The sequence below is a fragment of the Protopterus annectens genome, chromosome 13.part0, assembly GCF_019279795.1.
Source record: "Protopterus annectens isolate FY-2018-M chromosome 13.part0, PAN1.0, whole genome shotgun sequence".
NCBI classification, from domain to species: Eukaryota; Metazoa; Chordata; order Ceratodontiformes; family Protopteridae; genus Protopterus; species Protopterus annectens.
Window position 1 is genome coordinate 980,755,403 of NC_056747.1, and position 14,801 is coordinate 980,770,203.

Genomic DNA, 14,801 nt, shown 5'->3' on the forward strand with positions numbered 1-14,801 from the left:
AGAGGAGTGTACACCCTTACTTAGTGTCACTATGTCTAAAACAGATTCCACTAGCTTTCCTACAACAGCCAACCATTGTAGGAGGGAATAATAGGGGCAGAGCTGGGATTTGGCTCAAAGCAGGGACAATTGATATACATGCCTGTAGCTGTTGGACAGCAGAGTATCACCAACATGTCCATACCATAGATGTATGACAGGTCTACTGTTGTAATCCCTACTCCTCGTACCTCCATCCTACCATCTGCATCCCATTATATGGGGAAATGTATTTCATACCTGCTAGAGTAAAGCACTCCTTTTTTGAAGTGTTCCTCTGCAAATAGCTTGCAAATCCATTGTGTTTGTAAGCAAAACAACATACAGATCTGTTTCTCATAGGCATTTGATTGCCTTTTATAGATAATGGTCATTAACAGGTAATTGCATGTGCACCAATCTGTGGCTCAGACTTGCTAATTGCATCCAATACAACTGGGTTGCACTTTCATTAGCCAATGACATGGCAATGTAGTGTAATATCTAAGGCCTTGGCCCTTTCTTAGTCTTTGAGATGGGAATTAGTGAGGTGTGGAGACTACAGCATCACAGAGGGTAGGCACAAATACTGTCCACTGTTGAGATTTCTGAGGTATGTCCACAGTTTTGCATGATATGTTTAGCCATTTTCCTGTGACATTGTGATTATCTGGCAGCTCAGTGGTAAATATTGTGGGTTGAGGTCAGTAAGGAGAGGGAGACATGTGAATGTCAGATGTCATACCCATCAGACTATACATGCTGATGCAGTAACTGCTAGTCTATCAGCTCACTATCTTTGTAGGGGGAAAATGTGAAACATGTCCCTGCCACTGGAACTTTGCCCCCCACCCTTTATGTATGGTTGTGTCTGGATCCCTTGTTCTAGGGGGTTGTGAGGTATGGTAGGTCTGCAGCAGTAGCTTAACATATAGCTGCATATGTTTTAGGCTGCAGCCTAGGACACATGAGGGAGTGGGAACTCTTTGGAGGACAGCAAGCTGTATGTTTAATTGAGGCAGCAGTGTTGGCTGTGGCATCACAGCAGAGCCAGGGTAAGATACCCTTTACAGTCCAATAGAGGCATGTGCTTAAGGTACATCTGTTATGTAACAGTGCCAATCAAAGAGTAGTAGGCAGCATATAGTTTGGCTATACAGATATGTGCAGCGTGTCCCTATCTACAGCCCTTTGACTTGCAAACATGGGTAGCAGTTAATGCAGTAGCAGCAACCTATGTTGGTTAAAATTGCATGACTCAGTCATTACTTGTTGTTTTCACAAGAATGTAATTGAAGTGCAACACACTGAATTCGAACCCAGGACTGTGGGTGGCAAAATATACTACATGCAAGGCATTTAGCAGACTAAGCTATCGTGTCAGTGCTGTAGCAGGTGTATTTGCAAGATATATGTACATACATACAGTCTGTGACATACGTTGCCTGCATCCATCATTATGTGCATGACTTTCAAAGGCAGTTGTACAGCAGGATCACGGTTGTACAGATGTACTTTGCCATTGCTGCCTTAGCAGGTGTGTTTAAAGATGTTGCTGATAAAAGGGAACAATTACCTGCTATCATACCTGTCAACCTGTTAAAGCAAGAAAGCTGGACAAAGCCATAAATAAAAGTGGAACAAAGGCCCATGAATAGGGACAATCTATAAATATTACTCATAAACTTAGAATGTTCGGAGAATAACAAGTTTTGCATTAGCATGTGTTTTCTGAAGGGTATGAAGTGCGACACTGAAATGTCTGTCGTGATTTTCTAACCTCAATCTTTAATGACTTTCCACCACTTTGCCAGAAAAAATACACTTTTATGAAAACTGGGCCAAAAATAGGGGGCAAAACTCTGGACAGTCTGCAACAATCGGTACAGTTGACAGGTATGCCTGATATCCCAGGCCTCATGTAGATCCATTATTATTTATTTGGCTGTGTACTGGTGTAGTGTTTGCATCACAGTCCCAGGGAAACTCCCATTTTTCCCATTATATGTACTTGCAGTGTGTTAGTGGCAATTAGTATATTTTGCTAGAAACAGTTGTTTTAATTCAGAGCTGAGTGACCTAGTGGGCTAATGCACTATGTTATAGTTGACAGGGGCCCAGGTTCAACCCCTTGCTGGGGTGGTTGTTTTGCAGATGTGCCTAACACTGCGAGAAACATATAAGATCATTAAGACACTTTTAAGCACATTTAGGTGGGTTTGCATGATGCGCCACTTAGCTCCATGCAAACCCATGTTAAAAATGAATAAAGAAAAGAAAAAGGGGATGATAGGACAGTGGTGTAATGTGGCAAGCAGGGGGGAAAACATATTGAAAGGCAGGTAGGGTTGTGCAGGTAGGTTGTAGGAAAGGACCATAACTTTCCATTTCTTCTACAGCAACAGCTGTGCAGTTCTTACAGACTTTGTACATGAATTTGGACCCTCAAATCCCAGAGACAGGGGTGAGGACAACATAAATGTGTTGTCAAGCCAATTGGACCTAATTAGTTGTGTCCAGTGGACACGTGTGAAATGGAGAGCTATGTATGGGGTGATATTTTTTGTGGGACAGGTGCCCACTGTTTTTTTTTAAGGAGAGAGCAGAATGTTGTGGAAGGGATGTAGGTACATGTGGGGAGGTAAGTTGGGTAGGAGACATTGCATTTGCAGACAGACAAGACAGCAAACAGGGGTGGTGTGTGACACATGAGGGGATAAACACCTTGGACGGGGAGGGTGTTGTGATATCAGAGATATATGTGCTCCCAGATGGCAACAGTGTGACTGATCTCCTCAACCATGGGCAGTCAACCCTGCTCCTTCACTGCCGCAAAGGTGGCTGTGCTGGAGGCTGGGCACCAGGTCCACCAGTCCCCACCAGATTGTTGAGTCTGCCCTCAATCCAGCGCAGTAGTTGTTTATAACTCCTATGCACAATCCTGTGCACCATGGCTGGTAGTTGATCCTGGGTGACTACCGCCCCTCTGCTACTGCTCTCAGGGGTGGGACGGGCCTCATCCCTTGAGGCAGTTCCACCCGAAGGTGGTGCAGGGCCAGTGGAGGGAGCACCACAGGCTTGGGTCCCAGACATGCAGGGACCCGGTGCCACAGCCAGCTGAGGCAGGGTAGGCAGATCAGCAGGAACCGACCTAACCTGACGTGCTGTGGTGATAGAGGTATAGCAATGTGTATAGGTAAGTTATGAACAAAACATTTTGTTAGTTATAACAACATGCCAGAACAGTGGAAATACCCTATTAACATATCAATGCATATTATATGGAACACAACAATAAATAACATAACAGCCAGTATATTAACAGCATGCCGGTAGCAGTTACTGTATAAGGCCAACAACATTGGTAAATCAACAGGATATGTTAATATACAACCATTGTAATACATAATAAAACACATGCCCCAAATAAAGTTTAGAGAACAACATACGTTAATAGTAAACCATAACCAATGTGCAAAAATAATAAATTTAGATGAAGATAAGTGGTGGGGAGAGAGAGAATTACAGTCCATTACTACCGGTATACTACCAGTATAGGCTATATAGTTTACAACAGTACTCCTATATACTCTACAGGCTTGTTCTTCCTTTATGTTTAACAGTACCCTATAGCTGCTGTAGCATGTACATACCTCTCAACCTATCCACATGGGACATTATGGGCCAAGCAGTAACACCTGCAGATACTCCTCTACAGAGAACACTTACACATCAGGTGGACCTATATAACTACCAAGGTGTACTGTGGACTGATGCAGTGTGACTGTGCTATTAACATAATCATGTTGAGGATACATGTGTGACAGAGGTATTATGCAACAGTAATTACAGTCTGTGACAGCATGACACTTGAGAGACATGTATAGAGAGTAAACAACTATCATGCTGTCCTTGGCAGGCATGGGGAAAGAACTTCAGCAAACTTTCACAGACTCTCCAGGCATACAGCCACACCAAGATTACCCATTTTATTTATTTATTTATTAATTTTTATTGCTATTGTACTTTTTGCCTTTATTTTATGAAGTCTTATCATATTCCTGGTCAATGCTCTTAACAGTCTGTTTCATCTGAACACAGTCTGTTACATCTGAACACATACACTATTTACTCATAATAAAGGCTACCTCACGCACCTGTATTTCCTGTGGAGAGAGCATCTGTTAACAATACAAACCCGATTCAGTAATATTTATTACTACATGGCATGGGATTTGAACCCTGCTATGTGTGTGGCAAAATGTACTTGAGACAGAGCATTTATCAAACTGAGCTACTGAGCCACTGCTGACAACTGATTGACTGATATTTGCCTAGAGCTCACCTGGAAACAAAATATGGCCTGGTAATAGTACTACAGTTTTATATTAGACTGCAGTGACAGTTGAACACACATGCATTAGACTGCAGTGGCAGTTGAACACACATGCATGAGAGTCATGCATGACAGATATACTAGGTAAACTATACATTTCTACACAGAATGCAGGTGTACACAATATACTGTTAGTTGGTGGAAGTATCTGTGAAGTCTACAAACCATATCAGATTATTGGGTTGGCTAGTTCACCCATATACAGTTGCAGATAGTATATTTGCAGTCTACAGCTATTACATAGTCATACTTTCCTGCAGCACCATACCTCAGAGCATGAATGCATATAGCTGAAATGCAATGGTTAACACAAGACAATCCTTATATACACAATGTACTTTGGTATTGCTTCAGATGTTACTGCAGAACAGGTGTCATAATGCATTTCTTGTACTACAGCTCTGAATCTACAGTTATTGTATAACACTCTTTATTAGCTATACCTTGAGGCAGGTAGTGCTATTCTTTTGAGTTTTTATTTCAGAGAAGTTGTCATAATTGATCGCATGCAAAACAGCCTTAATTACACACATATGGCACAACACAGCTTTATTAGGGTTACCTGCATGCAGTTAATGGTATAGTTTTGAGTTTTTTTTACACAATAGTTGATATAATGCAGGTGTTACAATACAGCTGTAATTCCACAATTATTGCAGTTGAAACTTTATTTCATTTACATGATCATGGTTAATGCTTTACTCTTCCCTGTTTATTGCACTATAGTTGGCAGTAGTCACTTATTGCATTACAGGTCTATGTCCACATTCATTGTAATACACAAATCTTTACTCTATGTACCTATTGGCAGTTAATGCTTTACTCTTTCTTGCTTATTTGACTATGGATTGCAAATTAATCTGTACTCGCCACACTCACGTTGCAACCTGGCCAAGCATCCTGCATGTGCTGCTAGGTTGTGAGCTCTATCCTCTGCAGCTGTAGGGAGAGAAGCACACCATTATGCTTACTTGTCTATTAAACATCCAGATTAGGTATTGGTAAAGCAATGCTAACAGTACTTACAAACATGTGAGGCATTCCCAGCCCAAGCTTCCCAGACCCAGGTGTCCAGAAGATCCCCCTTCTGACACTTCAGGTAATCATAGTGGTAATTTACCTGCTCACCTCTGTGGGGGATACCTGTAGCACTGGTGAAATCATGTGCCAGCCGGTCCTAGACCTCCACCTTGCACTCTGAGCCCTAGAACTGCCCCTGCAGCAGCCGGTGTTCATGGTCTTTCACCAGGAGTCCAGCCATGACCCCGGACTCCAGAATGCCCCACAACTGTTCCCAGAAGCATGCATCCTCTCCAATGCATGCCATAGTTCCTGCACAGTTCAGACTCCAACTGGTTATGCTGTATTCCTGCCTGTTGCACTTAATAAAGCCTGTTTTCCCACCCTTACATGCCACTGGTACATTTTTAAAAATGCAGCACATCACTTGGCACCACACAAACCAGTGAAGCTGAGCAGTGCTTAAACTGGAAATGCTTAGCAGTGCTTAGCAGTGCACAAACCAACTAAGCACAACCAAGCGGTGTCAAGCACTGGCAAGCAGTGCCTAAACAGAGGTAGTTTAATCAGTGATAGCAAGGCTTAGCAGAGCTTAGCTGAGTGCAGCAGATCATGATTTAAAAAATAATTAGCATAATTTATATTTCAAAAATAGTTGCATAATTTCCATTCCATGTATTCAAACTCTGCACTTTTTGTGCATAAAGCCATAACTCTATTCACTTGGCTACATGGATATCTGGAATGCTGCTGTAGTTTTACACATACCTCTGAGCCACATTTAAGCACTGTTAAGTGCTATTCTACACCATGCAAACCCACTAAGCTATGCTTAAACTTGACCTTTGAATCAGAAATTGAATGGATCCGGTTTCTATTTTTAGATGTCTGGCACGTGTCAATTGCTATGCACCTTTCTATGCACTTGGACAGTGCAGGGGGTGTGTTACTCATCTGCGGGCACAGTTAGTGTCACACTCCCTATACTGATTCAATAACTGTGTTCCACAGCTCTCCCTCAGCAATGCACCATTATTAATATGCATGGCATGGTACCGAGGGGGAACCGCATACACGGACATGATAACTTCCATGTAGGCTCTACACTATGCCTATACAGACTTTATTAAATCTGGGGGCAAGTCTTTTGGAATCAGGAGAGACTTACACTGAGAGCATCTCTTTTGGAATCTGGCTCAAAATATACACAAGAAAGGGGGCTGCTAAAAATAAATATAAATTACCTTTTTTAAATGTACAAAGTAATGCCATAACAGCAATTTCAAGCTTCCCTATACCTTGACAAGTGTAAAATGGACAAGATTCCTTGTGGTCAGTTTCAACTCATTGATGCTGAACTCCATCCTCACTGTTTTCTATAGGAAATCACTGTTGGCATGCACAGAGAAAATGCACCAGATGTATGTAAAGTTTGCATGATGTCAGGTTCACGGGCAAGTACAGGGGAGCTTGCCCCTGCAATAAAAAAAAAATTTCATTAGATTGACATCCCTTGTCGAATTTGGCAAGCTGAGAATTCACATATACTCCTTTATGGTGCACTAAATTGTAAGTACTAGAAAATAAATCTGAGCAGCTGGGATAGGAACATAGCCTATAGCAAACCATCATTAGCTCAGTGACATGGAACTTCACTTTTAACACTTCATCCCCAACCCCGTGCTGAAGTATCAGTGCGAGAATGCATTTCTAACTGCCTAGTTTGACAAGAAAACATACAACATAGCCTTTTGATCTTTTTTGCACCCAAGTCAGATATGCTACCTACTAAACTACAGGCACCATTATATGACTATCAGACTTCACATAAATTGACACTGTATCAGCAATGTATAAAAACATACAATACAATGAAGAGTCATATACACATTTTTCAAGGAATGTATGTTAAAGCTCACCAGTGTTAACTATGTGTGTGTCAATAGTAGTGCACAAAGATATAGGGCTGGATTCCATAAAATTTGAGGAAGCTATTTGTGGATAGCATAGTACGGCAAAAGAAGACTTTAGGGCACCTGCTGTGGATGCGAATTTAGAAGACATGCTGAAGGCAGTTCAAGTACTTAGCTATTTAGAATAGGATAATTTCAGATTTCATGCATACCTCTCTGATTCCAAAACACATTCTGTGCACACAACACAACTACATGCAACAAACTGCCTCACAAACTCTGTTTCTGTAATCCCTGGCATATGTTTTGTGAACCTCAAAGCTAATGTTATGGAGTTCACCAAATTCTATAGCAAAAGAACAAAAAATACATAAAAATGTATTGGGAGCTGATATATTGGTTAAAGTGTTTACCTCATAGACATAAGGTACACGGTTTGATTCTCACCTTTGAAGGGAAATTGTCTGGGCATAAAATGGTTTGCAAGGTCAGCCAGCCTACTGCTTACCTATGAACCTAAATGCAACCTGCTGTTAATGAACTGCAACAGACTGCAGTGATACAATCCATAAATAAGGCTGTGCACCCTAGAAGTCAGCCAGAGTCATAGCAAGGCTGCAACTAAACCAGTTGTCAGACCAGCAAAAATTGAGAAGCACCACCTAGACAGACAACTGGTACAGGCTGTGTGCAACATGTGTGCCCCACACATCTGTGTAGACCCTGTGAGGAAACCCCATCTCCCTTGAAACCAAAGTGTGTCTCAGCCTGGGTGTACCTGCATCTGACACATTCCAGAGACACATGGGGAATGCTGTCTGCTAGCTGTATACTGGTAAAATTCCTGAAAGCAATGTGCAGTAAGGTGGATGACTACATATACTTCCCATTCATCCCCATGGAGTGGAGAAGTAATGCACCAGTTTTACATCATCACAAACTTCCTCCATGTACTCGATGCAATATATTGCACACATGCATATTTAACAAGACACCAGTACATCCTGTAGCAGACCAATATATAAACAGAAATGGCTGGCTATTCATCAACTGCCAGGTTGTGTGTGCAGCAGACGGCAGCATAGCTAATGTCATGGCAGCACATCCTGGAAGTGTCCATGATACTGCCATATGGAGGGAAAGTGGACTGAGGACTGCATTCCGGCAAGGTGAAATACCTGAGGGACTTCTACTAGGTAACTACAGGAACAAAGCTAGGATGTAAGCTAAGGATACCCCTTACAACAGTATCCGTTCTGACCAAATGTGTTTTCATTCCCCACAGCAGACAACTATGGTTATCCACTTAAGCTGTGGCTAATGATACCATACCATGAACCATCCAACCCTGCACAGGAAGCCTACAACAGAGTACATGCAACAGCAAAGAAACACCATAGAATGTGTGTTTGGTGTACTGAAAGCTAGGTTCAGATGTCTGGACACATATGGAGTTGCACCATAATACTCACCTGAGAAGGCAGCAGAGATGATAACAGTGTATACCATGTTACATGACATGCTAACTAGAGCATATGGTGGTCTTCCAGCTGCAGGTGTGGATGAACTATCCCAAGAAACCCAGATGTCTGAAGATGACATCTTATACATATCAGAGGAGGAGCAGGATGATGTAGGAAAGAGAAGACATGGGCTTAGGCAATGTAGGGTGTGACAACATGTGCAAGCCCAGGAAAATGGCAGTATCTGACACACAACTCTGAGTCATGACAAGCCACACATAAATGAGTACACAGATTAAACACTGATATTCAGGTGTTGCCCCATCACAGCAGCATAGATTGCATCAAATGTAAATTACCCACTAGATGTACACACTGAACATCAGACATGACATCATCTTCATAACATATTACAACACGAACATATGCAAATATGTCATAACAGGGATCATCAACTCAGGGCACAACTGATACAGGTATGCATACACACTCAGATTGTTGTATCACTGTATGGAATACAATATGGAACACACATCAGTGCTACACATTCCTATTTCTACAATATAATATCATGAAAAAAAGAGAACACAGGACATAATGCAGAACATTTAATAGCCACAGAAAATATATCACGGTAAAGCGGCAATTTGATAATATGAACCATCTATGTTTATGACTCTGTTGGACATAACTCTAATATAGTTAGGGTGACCTTGCTGATGTCTCACAACACTGTCTATTCTGCCCTGACCATGTACAGAAACACATTGCCCTGGTTGCTCCACAGAGGAGATTGATAGGGTGACAACACCATGTTGAGGTGAAGGAGCATAACTGAGAGTTGAGTGGCTTGTTGTGACTGGCGGGACCACAGCAGTGGAACTCTTTGCATTTTTGACCATAGATACTGATGCTCGATGGCTAGTGGTGGTTCTGCAGACAGGTGGCCTGCCTCTCACATGCTGCAATCTGCTCAGCACAGTCAGGGTACTCAGGACCCTGCTGGTACTATGGCACTGCTGTATTACTGTTGAGGCAAGGTTTTCTACTAACCATGCCACAGCTTGCAGACTATCATTTTGAGTTGACCAATGCCACCATTATCTCACCACGTCTGTGCTGTTGTCACATGATTCGTGCATGGATGTCTGACCGATGCCATTACTGGGAACATTAATTTGCCTGCAACTGGAGGCAGACACCTTCTGATAACTGATCATGCACAACATCTGTATGCCTATGTCTAATGCAATGCCCTGTTTCAGGTTATTGCATGGAATTGCCATCAGCAGTGGTCTCAACTGGGGTCTGTCATTCAACAGCCTCATCCTGTTCAAAACCGAATGTCCCATCATTCTCTGGATGGCCAGACAAGTTTCCCTCCAGATCTGAGGCTACAGCTGCAGCAACATCACTGTCAACATCTTGGATGCAGTCTTCCAACATGTCAAGGTCCTGTGTGCCAGGGACCACATACCATGCTGACACACATCTGGAACCACATCATGATCACTGGATAGGTTGATGGATGATAGAAAGTTGATGTGCTACAAGATACAAAGCCACAAATCAGGACAATGTGCTTATATCACTTGATACCATCAAAGACATATGACATATATTTTAGTGCAATGTTACAAATAATACTGACTTTACTTGAGGTCTACTGTATGTATGCTTCACAGAATCTACATACATAGAGTATATAATTAGGTTCTGAAGCCAACATACAAGACATATGTGAGGAATACAAATAAAACACATACCTGTCAACTCTCATTGGAATATGGTACTGTTGAAGAGGGATGACCAACTATTGTAGGGAAAAAAATCATCATTATTGATCACATCATTGCCACCATTAACCCTGTAAAACAATTAAAACATATAGAAGGTTTGACATATACATACCACTCATATGTGAACTCAATGATGTTGATGCAAACTGGCCTAGGAATGGGAAGAAGGACACAGTATTAATGGAAGACAACAACACAATTAACAGCAATGAGAGGTATGAAACATACTTAATAGCATACTGCTGACAGACTCCTGCTGTGGAGAAGTTGTGGGTTGTACTGTAAATCCTGCAGTGGGAAAGTAAAGATAAAGACAACATAGTCATGTATTTAGCAAAAACAATACTGACAGCATCACATATACAACACAGTAACAGGGACTGTAGATACTCACATGATGAACATTGCACCTTTACAGCAGATGGGCCTCTGTTGAAAAATATGCTGACATAAATGTCATGTATCACATGTGTGCTACCCATTGATGCAAGCTATAAAAATTTTGCTGTAACATACCTGGTCTGTCTGAACCTCAGCCTGCATGGCTTATCCCCCCCCCCCCAGATGTATCTGTAGTGCATAATGTTAGGGAAATAACAATATGACAGTAAACAACAGTGCCATGAAATGAAACTGAGGCAATAACAGGTAGTAAATGCAGTAACAGTATGCAGACACTCACCTTCTGTTCCCTGGTTTTGTCCTGAAGTAAATGGACCTGTAAAAATGAATGCAAACAGCATTACATGTTTTTTGGGCTGCTCTGTCTGTACTTCATTTGTATGAATATGTCATTAGACTTACATTCACTATCCTCACCCTGTGATGTGTGTTCATGCCTCAAATCTGCTGCTGTAAATCAAAAATACCTCGTTCATGAATATGCATGCTACAGCAATATGCAGTGATTGTCTCTATACACAGCCATGTTACGGAAAGAAAGACATACATGTTCAGCCTAGAACTCCAGCTTCAATCCCACCCCAAGGTATGTATTGCTCATGTCTTGCTGTATGCTGTGAGGCCAGAAATATTGTGATGTCATCGGGGGGGGTCTATGGTGGTCCACCACTTGTGGCATCCTTGATCTCTCTTAATGTCTTAATCTGTTGGCTGTAGGCAGGATCATGTCTGAGCAACATCATCTACAGGCATCAGAGGATTGTTTATGATGTCCAACTGCAATTATCATGCTGGTGAGGTAAATCCAGATTTCATGTCTGCAAATTGATCACCAGAAGGGCCAAAGAGTTTCTGTCCATGTTGCCAGAGAGCATCTCCTGTGGGGAGAAGTTGTCAGCCCTAGGACAGTTGTCTGTCTAAAAGACGGTGATATGTACATGATTATATTCATGTGTGAACCCATTTATGCAGTTGATTGTGAGGACAATATATGTCAACATAAACACATGCATTCCTGTGCAATGCAAAGGTATGTGTAATGCTGTCTGTGACAAATACTAACATGACATATAAAAAATAACAGCAATGTCTTCATGCATAACACTTGTAAAATCAACATAACTTGTAATATTTTTAAAGTTGGTGAGTGGGATTAGGACCCCTCATACTACATATATGTTTAATGGATGTCTAAAGACAACAGCATCATGCCAAATGAGTCTGCGTGAGTTTATATCAAAATATCACAGAAACAAAAATTGAACAACGTATGGAAAACATCATCAAACATCAGGATCTGTGGGCAGGCCACTACAGATCCTTTGCATATTGAGTGAGTAGTGCGAACACCATTGTATTGAAGAAATATCCATAACAACAATAGCACTTGTTTTTAACAGTTTTGTTAGGAAGCGAGAATTAAGAAATATACATAGTTCATACAGATAGTGTCGGAATCCATAGGTTTCTGTAGTTACACCACAGAGGACAAGGAATTAACAGTCAGAATTGTGGATAATCCATAAATCTCCATTTATATACTGGTCACATTTGCAATGTAAATCTATCTATAAAACCGCATATGGGACTGAAATCAATTAATTAAAATATTAACACCTGTATGCATACATGTCAATCAAACTTCAATCCAGTAACTTACATCTTCTGTTAAAGATCACCGTTTGAGTAAAAATTACTTTAAACAGATACCTTTGGAAATGACTGACAGAAATGTGACCAGTTGCCAAATGTACCTCTCACTCCAAATCACAGAAACAATGTGCATCTAATGTGCACTGACCTTTAAGTACCATTTGTGCCATACATAATTAATGAGATTCATTAAAATAAAAGGTTTTGGAATCCCATCTGCACACCTCCATATAAATTGGCTTCATATGCTGTAAAACCCAGGTGTACTGTGTAAACACCCAATAGGTATTGATAAACAGTACCATGTGACACATGTCTATTATCTGCCAATAATGTTAACATTTTATTTTAACATTTGTTTACTGGGAAAGTCCGGAATGAAGCCAATTTTCAGTGGAGGCCCAGGGAGAAACTCTCCAGGCATGTCTTTGAAACATGGGAGGAAACCAGAGCACCCAGAGGAAACCCACATGAATGCTGGGAGGACATGCAGACGGCACTCCAGCCGAGGATTTAACTGGAGAACCTCTTGTTGTGAGGCAACAATGCAACTGCTGCACCACTGCGCCATCCATGAAATCAGTGCCACTTTCAAATATTGATTTTGATATATTTCAGATCAAATCATAGCTAACTACGAACAGAGTGGGACCGCAGTGAGCATTCTTCCATTTTTTTTGCATTTTTTGGGCATTTTCATTGGAGGTTTGTGGTGGTTACTTTGAGAAGGCTGAGACATGTCCATGCACCCAACAGGACTGAGGAAGAGACCACACAGATGTTGACTGTGTACACCAGAGTGGAGCATCGGATTAGAGCCAGGCCAAGGAACTTCACCAGGATAAATGTATGAAACCAGATCATGAGGGAGCACCGAAGATAAACAGGAATCTACTGCACTGGAATGCATGTTCACTACCACCATGATGACCTGCATTGGGGGGACACTGAAGGGCTTCGATGGAGGGATGCTGAGGTGCAGAGGCAGCCATGGAATCACTCCAGTAAGTGTGACTATCCTACATATACCTGAGCATTCTGACAGATTTTAGAGACATATCTCTGTCCCACATATATAAGATAGATGTTTTTTATAACCATTAAGTAGCTGTTGTGACAATTAGCTCATGGGGGTAATAAAGTGGACATTATAACTGCTGTCCTTATAAGAGTGTTTGATTCCCATCCTATTAATTTATTTAATAATGTACATAATTATGTAGATTTACATATGTTTTACAACATATAACAACATAATTTCACACAGCCACTATCCTCATGCATCACTGACACCTATAGTGCGTAGGTCTGTGCTTGAAATATTTGTATGTATGTATGTATGTATGTAGGTCGAGGATGACTGCTCACTTCAGAGTTTTCAGTTATAGTATCACTGTATTGCCTACTGCACTGTTATATAATATGTCAGAATAAAAACAATCATGCATAACTTATTTTATTCATTCCTCAAAATAATGTAAACAGTCAGTTTATTTAAACAAAAAAGAAATTTCTGTCGGATTGTTTACTCAAATGTTATCAAGTATATATTGATAGCTGTTATTTCTTTACAATAAAATCTCCAACAAGTGTTTGCAGTTTCCAAATTCATCTGTTCTCAGTAGGAATTTGAATAAACACCTACAGTACCTGTTTGTAAAATGAAGCCACTGCTGCCCATTAGATTGGCCTGTAAGGAAACCAGCTAGCATCCCTACATTTCTGTGTGTTGTAAGTTCTAATCCACACAGGGGAAAAATATGTGAAATTGTTGTCTTGGTTTACTTCACCCACAACATTTCTTTGGTAAAATATATTTGACATTAATATTTATGTTGTGAATGGCTACAAATAACTGAGTTAGTCACTGAATTCCTATGAATATGCCCATAATCCATAACGCTCCACTAACATCAGTTTTCTAACAACAGGATTAGTAAAGCAGTACCTGTTTGTTTAACAAGCATGTATGCTGGCTGTTAACTATGCTTGTAAGGAAACTGGTCATCACACGTACATTTTGGCACACTGTGGGTTTGAACTGACATAGGCAAAACATATCTAAAAGTGTTGTCTTGGTTTAATTCACTAATAGCATTTCTTTAGAGAAGTATATTCCACTTATTGATATTATCGT